Raw genomic sequence first — 19,121 nt, forward strand, 5'->3', positions numbered from 1 at the left:
ACATGAGATGCAGGAAGTGTTCCCTTCCACAACCTACTCAGTTCTCACAGGGAAACGCTGTGCTACATGCTCCTGCTTCTAACACAGATGAGTTCATTTTGAGAGGTATATGTGTTCCTTCACCATAGCTGAATAGGCCTATTTCAAACAAACTGAGCCCTTCCCCAAATTGAAAATGACGATTTGAAAGAAGTATTACTTTCAAAAACCAACTCAAATGTGTAGGGAAACAATCTGCTTGATGCTCTTGCTTCTAATACAAAAGAGTATCCTTCGAGAGACACATGTGATTCTTCACCTAAGATAATAGACCTATTGGGTGTAAGAGAGCCTATGTCCACCTTGAAAAACCCACGCTGCAAGAAGTATTCCTTTCACAAACTAACTCAATCCTCACAGGGAAACAATGGGCTACATGCTACTGCTTCTAACACAAGTGGGTTTCTTTCCAGAGAATTATGTGTTTAACTAATTCAGCTCAACAGGCTTATTAGGCCCAAAGGGAGCCCATCTCTGCCTTGAAAAACACAGGTTGCAGGAAGTGTTGCCTTCTAAAACTTACTCAGTTCTCACAGGGAAACAACGTGCTAGATGCTCCTGCTTCTAACACAAACGGGTTTCGTTCCAGACATATATGTGTTTCCTCAACCTAGCTCAATAGGCCTATTTGAACCAACGATAGCCCATCTCTACCTTGAAAAACACACATTGCAGGAACTATTCCTCTCAAAAACTTCCTCAATTCTCTCAGGGAAACAAGGTGCTAGGCGCTCCTGCTGCTAACACAAAGAAGTTTCTTTGCAGAGAAACACGTATTTCTTCAACTCAGCTCAATAGGCCTATTTGAAAAAAGTGAACCAATGGTGAACCAAGGTAGCCGATCTCTCCTTTGAAAACCCCATCGTGAACGAAGGATTCCTTTCAACACGATCTCAATTCTCACAGGAAAACTATCTGCTAGGTGCTCCTGCTTCCAACAAACATGTTTTTCTTTGGAGAAATTCATGTCTTTCTTCTACTTAGTTAAGCAGGCCTATTGGGAACAAAGTGAGCCTTTCTCCACATTGAAAACTATAATTTGCAGGAAGTATTCCTTTCAAAAACTAACAACTCAACTCTCACTGTGAAACAATGTGCAACATCCTCCTGCTCGGAAAACAAATGGGTTTCTTTCGAGAGATACAAAAGTGTTTCTTTCACTCAGTTGAACGTTCCTATTTGGAAAAAAGAGAGCCTATCTCCACCTTGAAACTCCTCCATGGCACAACCTATTCCTTTCAACAACTTACTCAACTCTCACAGGAAAACAGTGTGATAGATGCTCCTGCTGTAGCATACATGGTTTTCATTGGAGAGACACATGTGCTTCTTCTACTCAGGTCAACAGGTCTCTCGAAGAAAGAGAACCTATCTGCAACTTGAGGAACCTATGTTACACGAAGTATTCCTCTCAAAAACCAACTCCGTTCTCACAGGAAACAATGTGCTAGATACTGCAGATTCTAACATGGATGGTTTTCTTCGAGAGATATATGTATTTCTTCAACTTAGCTGAATAGGCCGATTAGGAAGAAAAGGAGCCTGTCTCCGCATTGAAAAGTGTAATTTGCAGGTAGTATTCCTTTCCAAAATTAACTCAATTCTCTAGGGAAGCAATGTGCTAGATGCTCCTGCTACTAAAACAAATGTGTTTCTTTCCAGAGAATCATGTGTTTCTATAATTCAGCTGAATAGGCCTGTATGGAGCCAAGAAAGCCTATATCCTCTTGAAAAACTAAGCTTCCCGAAGGATTCCTTTCAAAAGGTTTCTCAATTCTCACTGGTAAACAAAGTTCTACATGCTCCTGCTTCGAACACTACTGGGTTTGTTTCGAGACATACATGCGTTTCGTCAACTCAGCTGAATAGGCCTATATGCAGCAAAGAGATCCTATCTCCACCCTGAAGAAGCCACGTTGCAAGAAGTATTCCTTTCAAAACCTAACTCAATTCTCACAGAGAAACAATGTGCTAGCTGCTCCTCCTCTGACATAGATGATTTTCTTTGGAGCGATACCTGTGCTTCTTCAATCATCTGAATAGGCCTGTTTCGAACAAAATCAGCCTTTCTTCACCTTGAAAGTGCTAAGTTGTAGGAAGTATTCTTTCAAAAACTAACTCAGTTCTCACAGGGAAACAATGTGCTAGATGCTGCAGCTTCTAATGTAGATGGTTTTCCTCAGAGAGATACATGTGATTCTTCAACTCAGCTCAATAGGCCTGTTTGGAAGAAACAGAACCTCTCTCCACCTTCAGTAACCAAGTGGCACAAAGTACTCCTTTCAAATACTAAATCAATTCTCACAGGATAACACTATGCTGGATGCTGCTGCTTCTATCAGAAATGACTCTCTTTCAGGAGACACATGTGTTTCTTCAACTCAGCACAATAAGCTTATGGAACAAAGAGACCCTATCTGCCCTTTGAAAAGCCCACGTTGCAGGACGTATTCCATTCACAACTTACTAAATCCTCACTGGGAAACAATGTGCTAGGTGCTGCAGCTTGTAACCTAGATGGTTTTCTTTGGACAGATACATGTGTTTCTTCAACTCAGCTGAATAGGCCTATTTGGAACAAACAGAGCCTACCTCCACCTGGAAACACCTGTGCTGCAGGACGAGTTCTTTTCCAAAAGTCAAAGAATTCTCGCTTGGAAGAAGTGTGCTAGATCCTCCTGCTTCTAACACACATGGTTTTCTTTTGAGAGAAACCTGTCTTTCTTCAAACCAGCTGAATAGGCCTACTTTGAACCAAATGAGGATATCCCTCCCTGTAAATACACAAGTGGCAAGAGGTATTCCATTCAAAAACATCCTCAATTCTCACATGTAAACAATATGCTATGTGCTCCTGCTTCTAACACAGATGGTTTTCCTTCGAAAGATACATGTGTTTCCTCAACTCAGCTGAATAGGCTTATTTGTAACAAAATGAGCCTTTATCCACCTTCAATACTCTGAGTTACAGGACATATTTAGCTCAAAAACTTACGCAATTCTAACAGTGAAAAAAGGTGCAAGACGAAGCAGCTTCTGCCATACAATGTCTTCTTTTGAGGGATACATCTGTTTCTTCAATTCAGCTGAAGAGGCCTATTTGGAGCAAAAAGTGCCTGTCTCCACCTTGCAACACCTAACTTGCAGGAAGTATTCCTTTCGACAACTAACTCAATTCTCACTGGGAAACAATGTGCTATTCGCTACTGCTTCTCACACACGTAGTTTTCTTTTCAGGTATGCATGTGTTTCTTCAAATCCTGCATAGGCCTATTTTGAACAAAATTTGCCTACTTCTGCTTTCCAAAACATGAGATGCAGGAAGTGTTCCCTTCCACAACCTACTCAGTTCTCACAGGGAAACGCTGTGCTACATGCTCCTGCTTCTAACACAGATGAGTTCATTTTGAGAGGTATATGTGTTCCTTCACCATAGCTGAATAGGCCTATTTCAAACAAACTGAGCCCTTCCCCAAATTGAAAATGACGATTTGAAAGAAGTATTCCTTTCAAAAACCAACTCAAATGTGTAGGGAAACAATCTGCTTGATGCTCTTGCTTCTAACACAAAAGAGTATCCTTCGAGAGACACATGTGATTCTTCACCTAAGATAATAGACCTATTGGGTGTAAGAGAGCCTATGTCCACCTTGAAAAACCCACGCTGCAAGAAGTATTCCTTTCACAAACTAACTCAATCCTCACAGGGAAACAATGGGCTACATGCTACTGCTTCTAACACAAGTGGGTTTCTTTCCAGAGAATTATGTGTTTAACTAATTCAGCTCAACAGGCTTATTAGGCCCAAAGGGAGCCCATCTCTGCCTTGAAAAACACAGGTTGCAGGAAGTGTTGCCTTCTAAAACTTACTCAGTTCTCACAGGGAAACTACGTGCTAGAAGCTCCTGCTTCTAACACAAACGGGTTTCTTTCCAGACATATATGTGTTTCCTCAACCTAGCTCAATAGGCCTATTTGAACCAACGATAGCCCATCTCTACCTTGAAAAACACACATTGCAGGAACTATTCCTCTCAAAAACTTCCTCAATTCTCTCAGGGAAACAAGGTGCTAGGCGCTCCTGCTGCTAACACAAAGAAGTTTCTTTGCAGAGAAACACGTATTTCTTCAACTCAGCTCAATAGGCCTATTTGAAAAAAGTGAACCAATGGTGAACCAAGGTAGCCGATCTCTCTGAAAACCCCATCGTGAACGAAGGATTCCTTTCACCACGATCTCAATTCTCACAGGAAAACTATCTGCTAGGTGCTCCTGCTTCCAACAAACATGTTTTTCTTTGGAGAAATTCATGTCTTTCTTCTAGTTAGTTAAGCAGGCCTATTGGGAACAAAGTGAGCCTTTCTCCACATTGAAAACTATAATTTGCAGGAAGTATTCCTTTCAAAAACTAACAACTCAACTCTCACTGTGAAACAATGTGCAACATCCTCCTGCTCAGAAAACAAATGGGTTTCTTTCGAGAGATACAAAAGTGTTTCTTTCACTCAGTTGAACGTTCCTATTTGGAAAAAAGAGAGCCTATCTCCACCTTGAAACTCCTCCATGGCACAACCTATTCCTTTCAACAACTTACTCAACTCTCACAGGAAAACAGTGTGATAGATGCTCCTGCTGTAGCATACATGGTTTTCATTGGAGAGACACATGTGCTTCTTCTACTCAGGTCAACAGGTCTCTCGAAGAAAGAGAACCTATCTGCAACTTGAGGAACCTATGTTACACGAAGTATTCCTCTCAAAAACCAACTCCGTTCTCACAGGAAACAATGTGCTAGATACTGCAGATTCTAACATGGATGGTTTTCTTCGAGAGATATATGTATTTCTTCAACTTAGCTGAATAGGCCGATTAGGAAGAAAAGGAGCCTGTCTCCGCATTGAAAAGTGTAATTTGCAGGTAGTATTCCTTTCCAAAATTAACTCAATTCTCTAGGGAAGCAATGTGCTAGATGCTCCTGCTACTAAAACAAATGTGTTTCTTTCCAGAGAATCATGTGTTTCTATAATTCAGCTGAATAGGCCTGTATGGAGCCAAGAAAGCCTATATCCTCTTGAAAAACTAAGCTTCCCGAAGGATTCCTTTCAAAAGGTTTCTCAATTCTCACTGGTAAACAAAGTTCTACATGCTCCTGCTTCGAACACTACTGGGTTTGTTTCGAGACATACATGCGTTTCGTCAACTCAGCTGAATAGGCCTATATGCAGCAAAGAGATCCTATCTCCACCCTGAAGAAGCCACGTTGCAAGAAGTATTCCTTTCAAAACCTAACTCAATTCTCACAGAGAAACAATGTGCTAGCTGCTCCTCCTCTGACATAGATGATTTTCTTTGGAGCGATACCTGTGCTTCTTCAATCATCTGAATAGGCCTGTTTCGAACAAAATCAGCCTTTCTTCACCTTGAAAGTGCTAAGTTGTAGGAAGTATTCTTTCAAAAACTAACTCAGTTCTCACAGGGAAACAATGTGCTAGATGCTGCAGCTTCTAATGTAGATGGTTTTCCTCAGAGAGATACATGTGATTCTTCAACTCAGCTCAATAGGCCTGTTTGGAAGAAACAGAACCTCTCTCCACCTTCAGTAACCAAGTGGCACAAAGTACTCCTTTCAAATACTAAATCAATTCTCACAGGATAACACTATGCTGGATGCTGCTGCTTCTATCAGAAATGACTCTCTTTCAGGAGACACATGTGTTTCTTCAACTCAGCACAATAAGCTTATGGAACAAAGAGACCCTATCTGCCCTTTGAAAAGCCCACGTTGCAGGACGTATTCCATTCACAACTTACTAAATCCTCACTGGGAAACAATGTGCTAGGTGCTGCAGCTTGTAACCTAGATGGTTTTCTTTGGACAGATACATGTGTTTCTTCAACTCAGCTGAATAGGCCTATTTGGAACAAACAGAGCCTACCTCCACCTGGAAACACCTGTGCTGCAGGACGAGTTCTTTTCCAAAAGTCAAAGAATTCTCGCTTGGAAGAAGTGTGCTAGATCCTCCTGCTTCTAACACACATGGTTTTCTTTTGAGAGAAACCTGTCTTTCTTCAAACCAGCTGAATAGGCCTACTTTGAACCAAATGAGGATATCCCTCCCTGTAAATACACAAGTGGCAAGAGGTATTCCATTCAAAAACATCCTCAATTCTCACATGTAAACAATATGCTATGTGCTCCTGCTTCTAACACAGATGGTTTTCCTTCGAAAGATACATGTGTTTCCTCAACTCAGCTGAATAGGCTTATTTGTAACAAAATGAGCCTTTATCCACCATCAATACTCTGAGTTACAGGACATATTTAGCTCAAAAACTTACGCAATTCTAACAGTGAAAAAAGGTGCAAGACGAAGCAGCTTCTAAAATACAATGTCTTCTTTTGAGGGATACATCTGTTTCTTCAATTCAGCTGAAGAGGCCTATTTGGAGCAAAAAGTGCCTGTCTCCACCTTGCAACACCTAACTTGCAGGAAGTATTCCTTTCGACAACTAACTCAATTCTCACTGGGAAACAATGTGCTATTCGCTACTGCTTCTCACACACGTAGTTTTCTTTTCAGGTATGCATGTGTTTCTTCAAATCCTGCATAGGCCTATTTTGAACAAAATTTGCCTACTTCTGCTTTCCAAAACATGAGATGCAGGAAGTGTTCCCTTCCACAACCTACTCAGTTCTAACAGGGAAACGCTGTGCTACATGCTCCTGCTTCTAACACAGATGAGTTCATTTTGAGAGGTATATGTGTTCCTTCACCATAGCTGAATAGGCCTATTTCAAACAAACTGAGCCCTTCCCCAAATTGAAAATGACGATTTGAAAGAAGTATTCCTTTCAAAAACCAACTCAAATGTGTAGGGAAACAATGTGCTTGATGCTCTTGCTTCTAACACAAAAGAGTATCCTTCGAGAGACACATGTGATTCTTCACCTAAGCTAATAGACCTATTGGGTGTAAGAGAGCCTATGTCCACCTTGAAAAACCCACGCTGCAAGAAGTATTCCTTTCACAAACTAACTCAATCCTCACAGGGAAACAATGGGCTACATGCTACTGCTTCTAACACAAGTGGGTTTCTTTCCAGAGAATTATGTGTTTAACTAATTCAGCTCAACAGGCTTATTAGGCCCAAAGGGAGCCCATCTCTGCCTTGAAAAACACAGGTTGCAGGAAGTGTTGCCTTCTAAAACTTACTCAGTTCTCACAGGGAAACAACGTGCTAGATGCTCCTGCTTCTAACACAAACGGGTTTCTTTCCAGACATATATGTGTTTCCTCAACCTAGCTCAATAGGCCTATTTGAACCAACGATAGCCCATCTCTACCTTGAAAAACACACATTGCAGGAACTATTCCTCTCAAAAACTTCCTCAATTCTCTCAGGGAAACAAGGTGCTAGGCGCTCCTGCTGCTAACACAAAGAAGTTTCTTTGCAGAGAAACACGTATTTCTTCAACTCAGCTCAATAGGCCTATTTGAAAAAAGTGAACCAATGGTGAACCAAGGTAGCCGATCTCTCCTTTGAAAACCCCATCGTGAACGAAGGATTCCTTTCAACACGATCTCAATTCTCACAGGAAAACTATCTTCTAGGTGCTCCTGCTTCCAACAAACATGTTTTTCTTTGGAGAAATTCATGTCTTTCTTCTACTTAGTTAAGCAGGCCTATTGGGAACAAAGTGAGCCTTTCTCCACATTGAAAACTATAATTTGCAGGAAGTATTCCTTTCAAAAACTAACTCAACTCTCACTGTGAAACAATGTGCAACATCCTCCTGCTCGGAGAACAAATGGGTTTCTTTCGAGAGATACAAAAGTGTTTCTTTCACTCAGTTGAACGTTCCTATTTGGAAAAAAGAGAGCCTATCTCCACCTTGAAACTCCTCCATGGCACAACCTATTCCTTTCAACAACTTACTCAACTCTCACAGGAAAACAGTGTGATAGATGCTCCTGCTGTAACATACATGGTTTTCATTGGAGAGACACATGTGCTTCTTCTACTCAGGTCAACAGGTCTCTCGAAGAAAGAGAACCTATCTGCAACTTGAGGAACCTATGTTACACGAAGTATTCCTCTCAAAAACCAACTCCGTTCTCACAGGAAACAATGTGCTAGATACTGCAGATTCTAACATGGATGGTTTTCTTCGAGAGATATATGTATTTCTTCAACTTAGCTGAATAGGCCGATTAGGAAGAAAAGGAGCCTGTCTCCGCATTGAAAAGTGTAATTTGCAGGTAGTATTCCTTTCCAAAATTAACTCAATTCTCTAGGGAAGCAATGTGCTAGATGCTCCTGCTACTAAAACAAATGTGTTTCTTTCCAGAGAATCATGTGTTTCTAAAATTCAGCTGAATAGGCCTGTATGGAGCAAAGAAAGCCTATATCCTCTTGAAAAACTAAGCTTCCCGAAGGATTCCTTTCAAAAGGTTTCTCAATTCTCACTGGTAAACAAAGTTCTACATGCTCCTGCTTCGAACACTACTGGGTTTGTTTCGAGACATACATGCGTTTCGTCAACTCAGCTGAATAGGCCTATATGCAGCAAAGAGATCCTATCTCCACCCTGAAGAAGCCACGTTGCAAGAAGTATTCCTTTCAAAACCTAACTCAATTCTCACAGAGAAACAATGTGCTAGCTGCTCCTCCTCTGACATAGATGATTTTCTTTGGAGCGATACATGTGCTTCTTCAATCATCTGAATAGGCCTGTTTCGAACAAAATCAGCCTTTCTTCACCTTGAAAGTGCTAAGTTGTAGGAAGTATTCTTTCAAAAACTAACTCAGTTCTCACAGGGAAACAATGTGCTAGATGCTGCAGCTTCTAATGTAGATGGTTTTCCTCAGAGAGATACATGTGATTCTTCAACTCAGCTCAATAGGCCTGTTTGGAAGAAACAGAACCTCTCTCCACCTTCAGTAACCAAGTGGCACAAAGTACTCCTTTCAAATACTAAATCAATTCTCACAGGATAACACTATGCTGGATGCTGCTGCTTCTATCAGAAATGACTCTCTTTCAGGAGACACATGTGTTTCTTCAACTCAGCACAATAAGCTTATGGAACAAAGAGACCCTATCTGCCCTTTGAAAAGCCCACGTTGCAGGACGTATTCCATTCACAACTTACTAAATCCTCACTGGGAAACAATGTGCTAGGTGCTGCAGCTTGTAACCTAGATGGTTTTCTTTGGAGAGATACATGTGTTTCTTTAACTCAGCTGAATAGGCCTATTTGGAACAAACAGAGCCTGCCTCCACCTGGAAACACCTGTGCTGCAGGACGAGTTCTTTTCCAAAAGTCAAAGAATTCTCGCTTGGAAGAAGTGTGCTAGATCCTCCTGCTTCTAACACACATGGTTTTCTTTTGAGAGAAACCTGTCTTTCTTCAAACCAGCTGAATAGGCCTACTTTGAACCAAATGAGGATATCCCTCCCTGTAAATACATAAGTGGCAAGAGGTATTCCATTCAAAAACATCCTCAATTCTCACATGTAAACAATATGCTATGTGCTCCTGCTTCTAACACAGATGGTTTTTCTTCGAAAGATACATGTGTTTCCTCAACTCAGCTGAATAGGCTTATTTGTAACAAAATGAGCCTTTATTCACCTTCAATACTCTGAGTTACAGGACATATTTAGCTCAAAAACTTACGCAATTCTAACAGTGAAAAAAGGTGCAAGACGAAGCAGCTTCTACCATAGAATGTCTTCTTTTGAGGGATACATCTGTTTCTTCAATTCAGCTGAAGAGGCCTATTTGGAGCAAAAAGTGCCTGTCTCCACCTTGCAACACCTAACTTGCAGGAAGTATTCCTTTCGACAACTAACTCAATTCTCACTGGGAAACAATGTGCTATTCGCTACTGCTTCTCACACACGTAGTTTTCTTTTCAGGTATGCATGTGTTTCTTCAAATCCTGCATAGGACTATTTTGAACAAAATTTGCCTACTTCTGCTTTCCAAAACATGAGATGCAGGAAGTGTTCCCTTCCACAACCTACTCAGTTCTCACAGGGAAACGCTGTGCTACATGCTCCTGCTTCTAACACAGATGAGTTCATTTTGAGAGGTATATGTGTTCCTTCACCCTAGCTGCATAGGCCTATTTCAAACAAACTGAGCCCTTCCCCAAATTGAAAATGACGATTTGAAAGAAGTATTCCTTTCTAAAACCAACTCAAATGTGTAGGGAAACAATCTGCTTGATGCTCTTGCTTCTAACACAAAAGAGTATCCTTCGAGAGACACATGTGATTCTTCACCTAAGCTAATAGACCTATTGGGTGTAAGAGAGCCTATGTCCACCTTGAAAAACCCACGCTGCAAGAAGTATTCCTTTCACAAACTAACTCAATCCTCACAGGGAAACAATGGGCTACATGCTACTGCTTCTAACACATGTGGGTTTCTTTCCAGAGAATTATGTGTTTAACTAATTTAGCTCAACAGGCTTATTAGGCCCAAAGGGAGCCCATCTCTGCCTTGAAAAACACAGGTTGCAGGAAGTGTTGCCTTCTAAAACTTACTCAGTCCTCACAGGGAAACAACGTGCTAGATGCTCCTGCTTCTAACACAAACGGGTTTCTTTCCAGACATATATGTGTTTCCTCAACCTAGCTCAATAGGCCTATTTGAACCAACGATAGCCCATCTCTACCTTTGAAAAACACACATTGCAGGAACTATTCCTCTCAAAAACTTCCTCCATTCTCTCATGGAAACAAGGTGCTAGGCGCTCCTGCTGCTAACACAAAGAAGTTTCTTTGCAGAGAAACACGTATTTCTTCAACTCAGCTCAATAGGCCTATTTGAAAAAAGTGAACCAATGGTGAACCAAGGTTGCCGATCTCTCCTTTGAAAACCCCATCGTGAACGAAGGATTCCTTTCACCACGATCTCAATTCTCACAGGAAAACTATCTGCTAGGTGCTCCTGCTTCCAACAAACATGTTTTTCTTTGGAGAAATTCATGTCTTTCTTCTACTTAGTTAAGCAGGCCTATTGGGAACAAAGTGAGCCTTTCTCCACATTGAAAACTATAATTTGCAGGAAGTATTCCTTTCAAAATCTAACTCAACTCTCACTGTGAAACAATGTGCAACATCCTCCTGCTCGGAGAACAAATGGGTTTCTTTCGAGAGATACAAAAGTGTTTCTTTCACTCAGTTGAACGTTCCTATTTGGAAAAAAGAGAGCCTATCTCCACCTTGAAACTCCTCCATGGCACAACCTATTCCTTTCAACAACTTACTCAACTCTCACAGGAAAACAGTGTGATAGATGCTCCTGCTGTAACATACATGGTTTTCATTGGAGAGACACATGTGCTTCTTCTACTCAGGTCAACAGGTCTCTCGAAGAAAGAGAACCTATCTGCAACTTGAGGAACCTATGTTACACGAAGTATTCCTCTCAAAAACCAACTCCGTTCTCACAGGAAACAATGTGCTAGATACTGCAGATTCTAACATGGATGGTTTTCTTCGAGAGATATATGTATTTCTTCAACTTAGCTGAATAGGCCGATTAGGAAGAAAAGGAGCCTGTCTCCGCATTGAAAAGTGTAATTTGCAGGTAGTATTCCTTTCCAAAATTAACTCAATTCTCTAGGGAAGCAATGTGCTAGATGCTCCTGCTACTAAAACAAATGTGTTTCTTTCCAGAGAATCATGTGTTTCTAAAATTCAGCTGAATAGGCCTGTATGGAGCAAAGAAAGCCTATATCCTCTTGAAAAACTAAGCTTCCCGAAGGATTCCTTTCAAAAGGTTTCTCAATTCTCACTGGTAAACAAAGTTCTACATGCTCCTGCTTCGAACACTACTGGGTTTGTTTTGAGACATACATGCGTTTCGTCAACTCAGCTGAATAGGCCTATATGCAGCAAAGAGATCCTATCTCCACCCTGAAGAAGCCACGTTGCAAGAAGTATTCCTTTCAAAACCTAACTCAATTCTCACAGAGAAACAATGTGCTAGCTGCTCCTCCTCTGACATAGATGATTTTCTTTGGAGCGATACATGTGCTTCTTCAATCATCTGAATAGGCCTGTTTCGAACAAAATCAGCCTTTCTTCACCTTGAAAGTGCTAAGTTGTAGGAAGTATTCTTTCAAAAACTAACTCAGTTCTCACAGGGAAACAATGTGCTAGATGCTGCAGCTTCTAATGTAGATGGTTTTCCTCAGAGAGATACATGTGATTCTTCAACTCAGCTCAATAGGCCTGTTTGGAAGAAACAGAACCTCTCTCCACCTTCAGTAACCAAGTGGCACAAAGTACTCCTTTCAAATACTAAATCAATTCTCACAGGATAACACTATGCTGGATGCTGCTGCTTCTATCAGAAATGACTCTCTTTCAGGAGACACATGTGTTTCTTCAACTCAGCACAATAAGCTTATGGAACAAAGAGACCCTATCTGCCCTTTGAAAAGCCCACGTTGCAGGACGTATTCCATTCACAACTTACTAAATCCTCACTGGGAAACAATGTGCTAGGTGCTGCAGCTTGTAACCTAGATGGTTTTCTTTGGAGAGATACATGTGTTTCTTTAACTCAGCTGAATAGGCCTATTTGGAACAAACAGAGCCTGCCTCCACCTGGAAACACCTGTGCTGCAGGACGAGTTCTTTTCCAAAAGTCAAAGAATTCTCGCTTGGAAGAAGTGTGCTAGATCCTCCTGCTTCTAACACACATGGTTTTCTTTTGAGAGAAACCTGTCTTTCTTCAAACCAGCTGAATAGGCCTACTTTGAACCAAATGAGGATATCCCTCCCTGTAAATACATAAGTGGCAAGAGGTATTCCATTCAAAAACATCCTCAATTCTCACATGTAAACAATATGCTATGTGCTCCTGCTTCTAACACAGATGGTTTTTCTTCGAAAGATACATGTGTTTCCTCAACTCAGCTGAATAGGCTTATTTGTAACAAAATGAGCCTTTATTCACCTTCAATACTCTGAGTTACAGGACATATTTAGCTCAAAAACTTACGCAATTCTAACAGTGAAAAAAGGTGCAAGACGAAGCAGCTTCTACCATAGAATGTCTTCTTTTGAGGGATACATCTGTTTCTTCAATTCAGCTGAAGAGGCCTATTTGGAGCAAAAAGTGCCTGTCTCCACCTTGCAACACCTAACTTGCAGGAAGTATTCCTTTCGACAACTAACTCAATTCTCACTGGGAAACAATGTGCTATTCGCTACTGCTTCTCACACACGTAGTTTTCTTTTCAGGTATGCATGTGTTTCTTCAAATCCTGCATAGGACTATTTTGAACAAAATTTGCCTACTTCTGCTTTCCAAAACATGAGATGCAGGAAGTGTTCCCTTCCACAACCTACTCAGTTCTCACAGGGAAACGCTGTGCTACATGCTCCTGCTTCTAACACAGATGAGTTCATTTTGAGAGGTATATGTGTTCCTTCACCCTAGCTGCATAGGCCTATTTCAAACAAACTGAGCCCTTCCCCAAATTGAAAATGACGATTTGAAAGAAGTATTCCTTTCTAAAACCAACTCAAATGTGTAGGGAAACAATCTGCTTGATGCTCTTGCTTCTAACACAAAAGAGTATCCTTCGAGAGACACATGTGATTCTTCACCTAAGCTAATAGACCTATTGGGTGTAAGAGAGCCTATGTCCACCTTGAAAAACCCACGCTGCAAGAAGTATTCCTTTCACAAACTAACTCAATCCTCACAGGGAAACAATGGGCTACATGCTACTGCTTCTAACACATGTGGGTTTCTTTCCAGAGAATTATGTGTTTAACTAATTTAGCTCAACAGGCTTATTAGGCCCAAAGGGAGCCCATCTCTGCCTTGAAAAACACAGGTTGCAGGAAGTGTTGCCTTCTAAAACTTACTCAGTCCTCACAGGGAAACAACGTGCTAGATGCTCCTGCTTCTAACTCAAACGGGTTTCTTTCCAGACATATATGTGTTTCCTCAACCTAGCTCAATAGGCCTATTTGAACCAACGATAGCCCATCTCTACCTTTGAAAAACACACATTGCAGGAACTATTCCTCTCAAAAACTTCCTCCATTCTCTCAGGGAAACAAGGTGCTAGGCGCTCCTGCTGCTAACACAAAGAAGTTTCTTTGCAGAGAAACACGTATTTCTTCAACTCAGCTCAATAGGCCTATTTGAAAAAAGTGAACCAATGGAGAACCAAGGTTGCCGATCTCTCCTTTGAAAACCCCATCGTGAACGAAGGATTCCTTTCACCACGATCTCAATTCTCACAGGAAAACTATCTGCTAGGTGCTCCTGCTTCCAACAAACATGTTTTTCTTTGGAGAAATTCATGTCTTTCTTCTACTTAGTTAAGCAGGCCTATTGGGAACAAAGTGAGCCTTTCTCCACATTGAAAACTATAATTTGCAGGAAGTATTCCTTTCAAAAACTAACTCAACTCTCACTGTGAAACAATGTGCAACATCCTCCTGCTCGGAAAACAAATGGGTTTCTTTCGAGAGATACAAAAGTGTTTCTTTCACTCAGTTGAACGTTCCTATTTGGAAAAAAGAGAGCCTATCTCCACCTTGAAACTCCTCCATGGCACAACCTATTCCTTTCAACAACTTACTCAACTCTCACAGGAAAACAGTGTGATAGATGCTCCTGCTGTAACATACATGGTTTTCATTGGAGAGACACATGTGCTTCTTCTACTCAGGTCAACAGGTCTCTCGAAGAAAGAGAACCTATCTGCAACTTGAGGAACCTATGTTACACGAAGTATTCCTCTCAAAAACCAACTCCGTTCTCACAGGAAACAATGTGCTAGATACTGCAGATTCTAACATGGATGGTTTTCTTCGAGAGATATATGTATTTCTTCAACTTAGCTGAATAGGCCGATTAGGAAGAAAAGGAGCCTGTCTCCGCATTGAAAAGTGTAATTTGCAGGTAGTATTCCTTTCCAAAATTAACTCAATTCTCTAGGGAAGCAATGTGCTAGATGCTCCTGCTACTAAAACAAATGTGTTTCTTTCCAGAGAATCATGTGTTTCTAAAATTCAGCTGAATAGGCCTGTATGGAGCAAAGAAAGCCTATATCCTCTTGAAAAACTAAGCTTCCCGAAGGATTCCTTTCAAAAGGTTTCTCAATTCTCACTGGTAAACAAAGTTCTACATGCTCCTGCTTCGAACACTACTGGGTTTGTTTCGAGACATACATGCGTTTCGTCAACTCAGCTGAATAGGCCTATATGCAGCAAAGAGATCCTATCTCCACCCTGAAGAAGCCACGTTGCAAGAAGTATTCCTTTCAAAACCTAACTCAATTCTCACAGAGAAACAATGTGCTAGCTGCTCCTCCTCTGACATAGATGATTTTCTTTGGAGCGATACATGTGCTTCTTCAATCATCTGAATAGGCCTGTTTCGAACAAAATCAGCCTTTCTTCACCTTGAAAGTGCTAAGTTGTAGGAAGTATTCTTTCAAAAACTAACTCAGTTCTCACAGGGAAACAATGTGCTAGATGCTGCAGCTTCTAATGTAGATGGTTTTCCTCAGAGAGATACATGTGATTCTTCAACTCAGCTCAATAGGCCTGTTTGGAAGAAACAGAACCTCTCTCCACCTTCAGTAACCAAGTGGCACAAAGTACTCCTTTCAAATACTAAATCAATTCTCACAGGATAACACTATGCTGGATGCTGCTGCTTCTATCAGAAATGACTCTCTTTCAGGAGACACATGTGTTTCTTCAACTCAGCACAATAAGCTTATGGAACAAAGAGACCCTATCTGCCCTTTGAAAAGCCCACGTTGCAGGACGTATTCCATTCACAACTTACTAAATCCTCACTGGGAAACAATGTGCTAGGTGCTGCAGCTTGTAACCTAGATGGTTTTCTTTGGAGAGATACATGTGTTTCTTTAACTCAGCTGAATAGGCCTATTTGGAACAAACAGAGCCTGCCTCCACCTGGAAACACCTGTGCTGCAGGACGAGTTCTTTTCCAAAAGTCAAAGAATTCTCGCTTGGAAGAAGTGTGCTAGATCCTCCTGCTTCTAACACACATGGTTTTCTTTTGAGAGAAACCTGTCTTTCTTCAAACCAGCTGAATAGGCCTACTTTGAAGCAAATGAGGATATCCCTCCCTGTAAATACATAAGTGGCAAGAGGTATTCCATTCAAAAACATCCTCAATTCTCACATGTAAACAATATGCTATGTGCTCCTGCTTCTAACACAGATGGTTTTTCTTCGAAAGATACATGTGTTTCCTCAACTCAGCTGAATAGGCTTATTTGTAACAAAATGAGCCTTTATTCACCTTCAATACTCTGAGTTACAGGACATATTTAGCTCAAAAACTTACGCAATTCTAACAGTGAAAAAAGGTGCAAGACGAAGCAGCTTCTACCATAGAATGTCTTCTTTTGAGGGATACATCTGTTTCTTCAATTCAGCTGAAGAGGCCTATTTGGAGCAAAAAGTGCCTGTCTCCACCTTGCAACACCTAACTTGCAGGAAGTATTCCTTTCGACAACTAACTCAATTCTCAGTGGGAAACAATGTGCTATTCGCTACTGCTTCTCACACACGTAGTTTTCTTTTCAGGTATGCATGTGTTTCTTCAAATCCTGCATAGGACTATTTTGAACAAAATTTGCCTACTTCTGCTTTCCAAAACATGAGATGCAGGAAGTGTTCCCTTCCACAACCTACTCAGTTCTCACAGGGAAACGCTGTGCTACATGCTCCTGCTTCTAACACAGATGAGTTCATTTTGAGAGGTATATGTGTTCCTTCACCCTAGCTGCATAGGCCTATTTCAAACAAACTGAGCCCTTCCCCAAATTGAAAATGACGATTTGAAAGAAGTATTCCTTTCTAAAACCAACTCAAATGTGTAGGGAAACAATCTGCTTGATGCTCTTGCTTCTAACACAAAAGAGTATCCTTCGAGAGACACATGTGATTCTTCACCTAAGCTAATAGACCTATTGGGTGTAAGAGAGCCTATGTCCACCTTGAAAAACCCACGCTGCAAGAAGTATTCCTTTCACAAACTAACTCAATCCTCACAGGGAAACAATGGGCTACATGCTACTGCTTCTAACACATGTGGGTTTCTTTCCAGAGAATTATGTGTTTAACTAATTTAGCTCAACAGGCTTATTAGGCCCAAAGGGAGCCCATCTCTGCCTTGAAAAACACAGGTTGCAGGAAGTGTTGCCTTCTAAAACTTACTCAGTCCTCACAGGGAAACAACGTGCTAGATGCTCCTGCTTCTAACACAAACGGGTTTCTTTCCAGACATATATGTGTTTCCTCAACCTAGCTCAATAGGCCTATTTGAACCAACGATAGCCCATCTCTACCTTTGAAAAACACACATTGCAGGAACTATTCCTCTCAAAAACTTCCTCCATTCTCTCAGGGAAACAAGGTGCTAGGCGCTCCTGCTGCTAACACAAAGAAGTTTCTTTGCAGAGAAACACGTATTTCTTCAACTCAGCTCAATAGGCCTATTTGAAAAAAGTGAACCAATGGAGAACCAAGGTTGCCGATCTCTCCTTTGAAAACCCCATCGTGAACGAAGGATTCCTTTCACCACGATCTCAATTCTCACAGGAAAACTATCTGCTAGGTGCTCCTGCTTCCAACAAACATGTTTTTCTTTGGAGAAATTCATGTCTTTCTTCTACTTAGTTAAGCAGGCCTATTGGGAACAAAGTGAGCCTTTCTCCACATTGAAAACTATAATTTGCAGGAAGTATTCCTTTCAAAAACTAACTCAACTCTCACTGTGAAACAATGTGCAACATCCTCCTGCTCGGAAAACAAATGGGTTTCTTTCGAGAGATACAAAAGTGTTTCTTTCACTCAGTTGAACGTTCCTATTTGGAGAAAAGAGAGCCTATCTCCACCTTGAAACTCCTCCATGGCACAACCTATTCCTTTCAACAACTTACTCAACTCTCACAGGAAAACAGTGTGATAGATGCTCCTGCTGTAACATACATGGTTTTCATTGGAGAGACACATGTGCTTCTTCTACTCAGGTCAACAGGTCTCTCGAAGAAAGAGAACCTATCTGCAACTTGAGGAACCTATGTTACACGAAGTATTCCTCTCAAAAACCAACTCCGTTCTCACAGGAAACAATGTGCTAGATACTGCAGATTCTAACATGGATGGTTTTCTTCGAGAGATATATGTATTTCTTCAACTTAGCTGAATAGGCCGATTAGGAAGAAAAGGAGCCTGTCTCCTCATTGAAAAGTGTAATTTGCAGGTAGTATTCCTTTCCAAAATTAACTCAATTCTCTAGGGAAGCAATGTGCTAGATGCTCCTGCTACTAAAACAAATGTGTTTCTTTCCAGAGAATCATGTGTTTCTAAAATTCAGCTGAATAGGCCTGTATGGAGCAAAGAAAGCCTATATCCTCTTGAAAAACTAAGCTTCCCGAAGGATTCCTTTCAAAAGGTTTCTCAATTCTCACTGGTAAACAAAGTTCTACATGCTCCTGCTTCGAACACTACTGGGTTTGTTTCGAGACATACATGCGTTTCGTCAACTCAGCTGAATAGGCCTATATGCAGCAAAGAGATCCTATCTCCACCCTGAAGAAGCCACGTTGCAAGAAGTATTCCTTTCAAAACCTAACTCAATTCTCACAGAGAAACAATGTGCTAGCTGCTCCTCCTCTGACATAGATGATTTTCTTTGGAGCGATACATGTGCTTCTTCAATCATCTGAATAGGCCTGTTTCGAACAAAATCAGCCTTTCTTCACCTTGAAAGTGCTAAGTTGTAGGAAGTATTCTTTCAAAAACTAACTCAGTTCTCACAGGGAAACAATGTGCTAGATGCTGCAGCTTCTAATGTAGATGGTTTTCCTCAGAGAGATACATGTGATTCTTCAACTCAGCTCAATAGGCCTGTTTGGAAGAAACAGAACCTCTCTCCACCTTCAGTAACCAAGTGGCACAAAGTACTCCTTTCAAATACTAAATCAATTCTCACAGGATAACACTATGCTGGATGCTGCTGCTTCTATCAGAAATGACTCTCTTTCAG

Source organism: Castor canadensis, chromosome 19 (genome assembly GCF_047511655.1).
Source record: "Castor canadensis chromosome 19, mCasCan1.hap1v2, whole genome shotgun sequence".
NCBI lineage: Eukaryota > Metazoa > Chordata > Mammalia > Rodentia > Castoridae > Castor > Castor canadensis.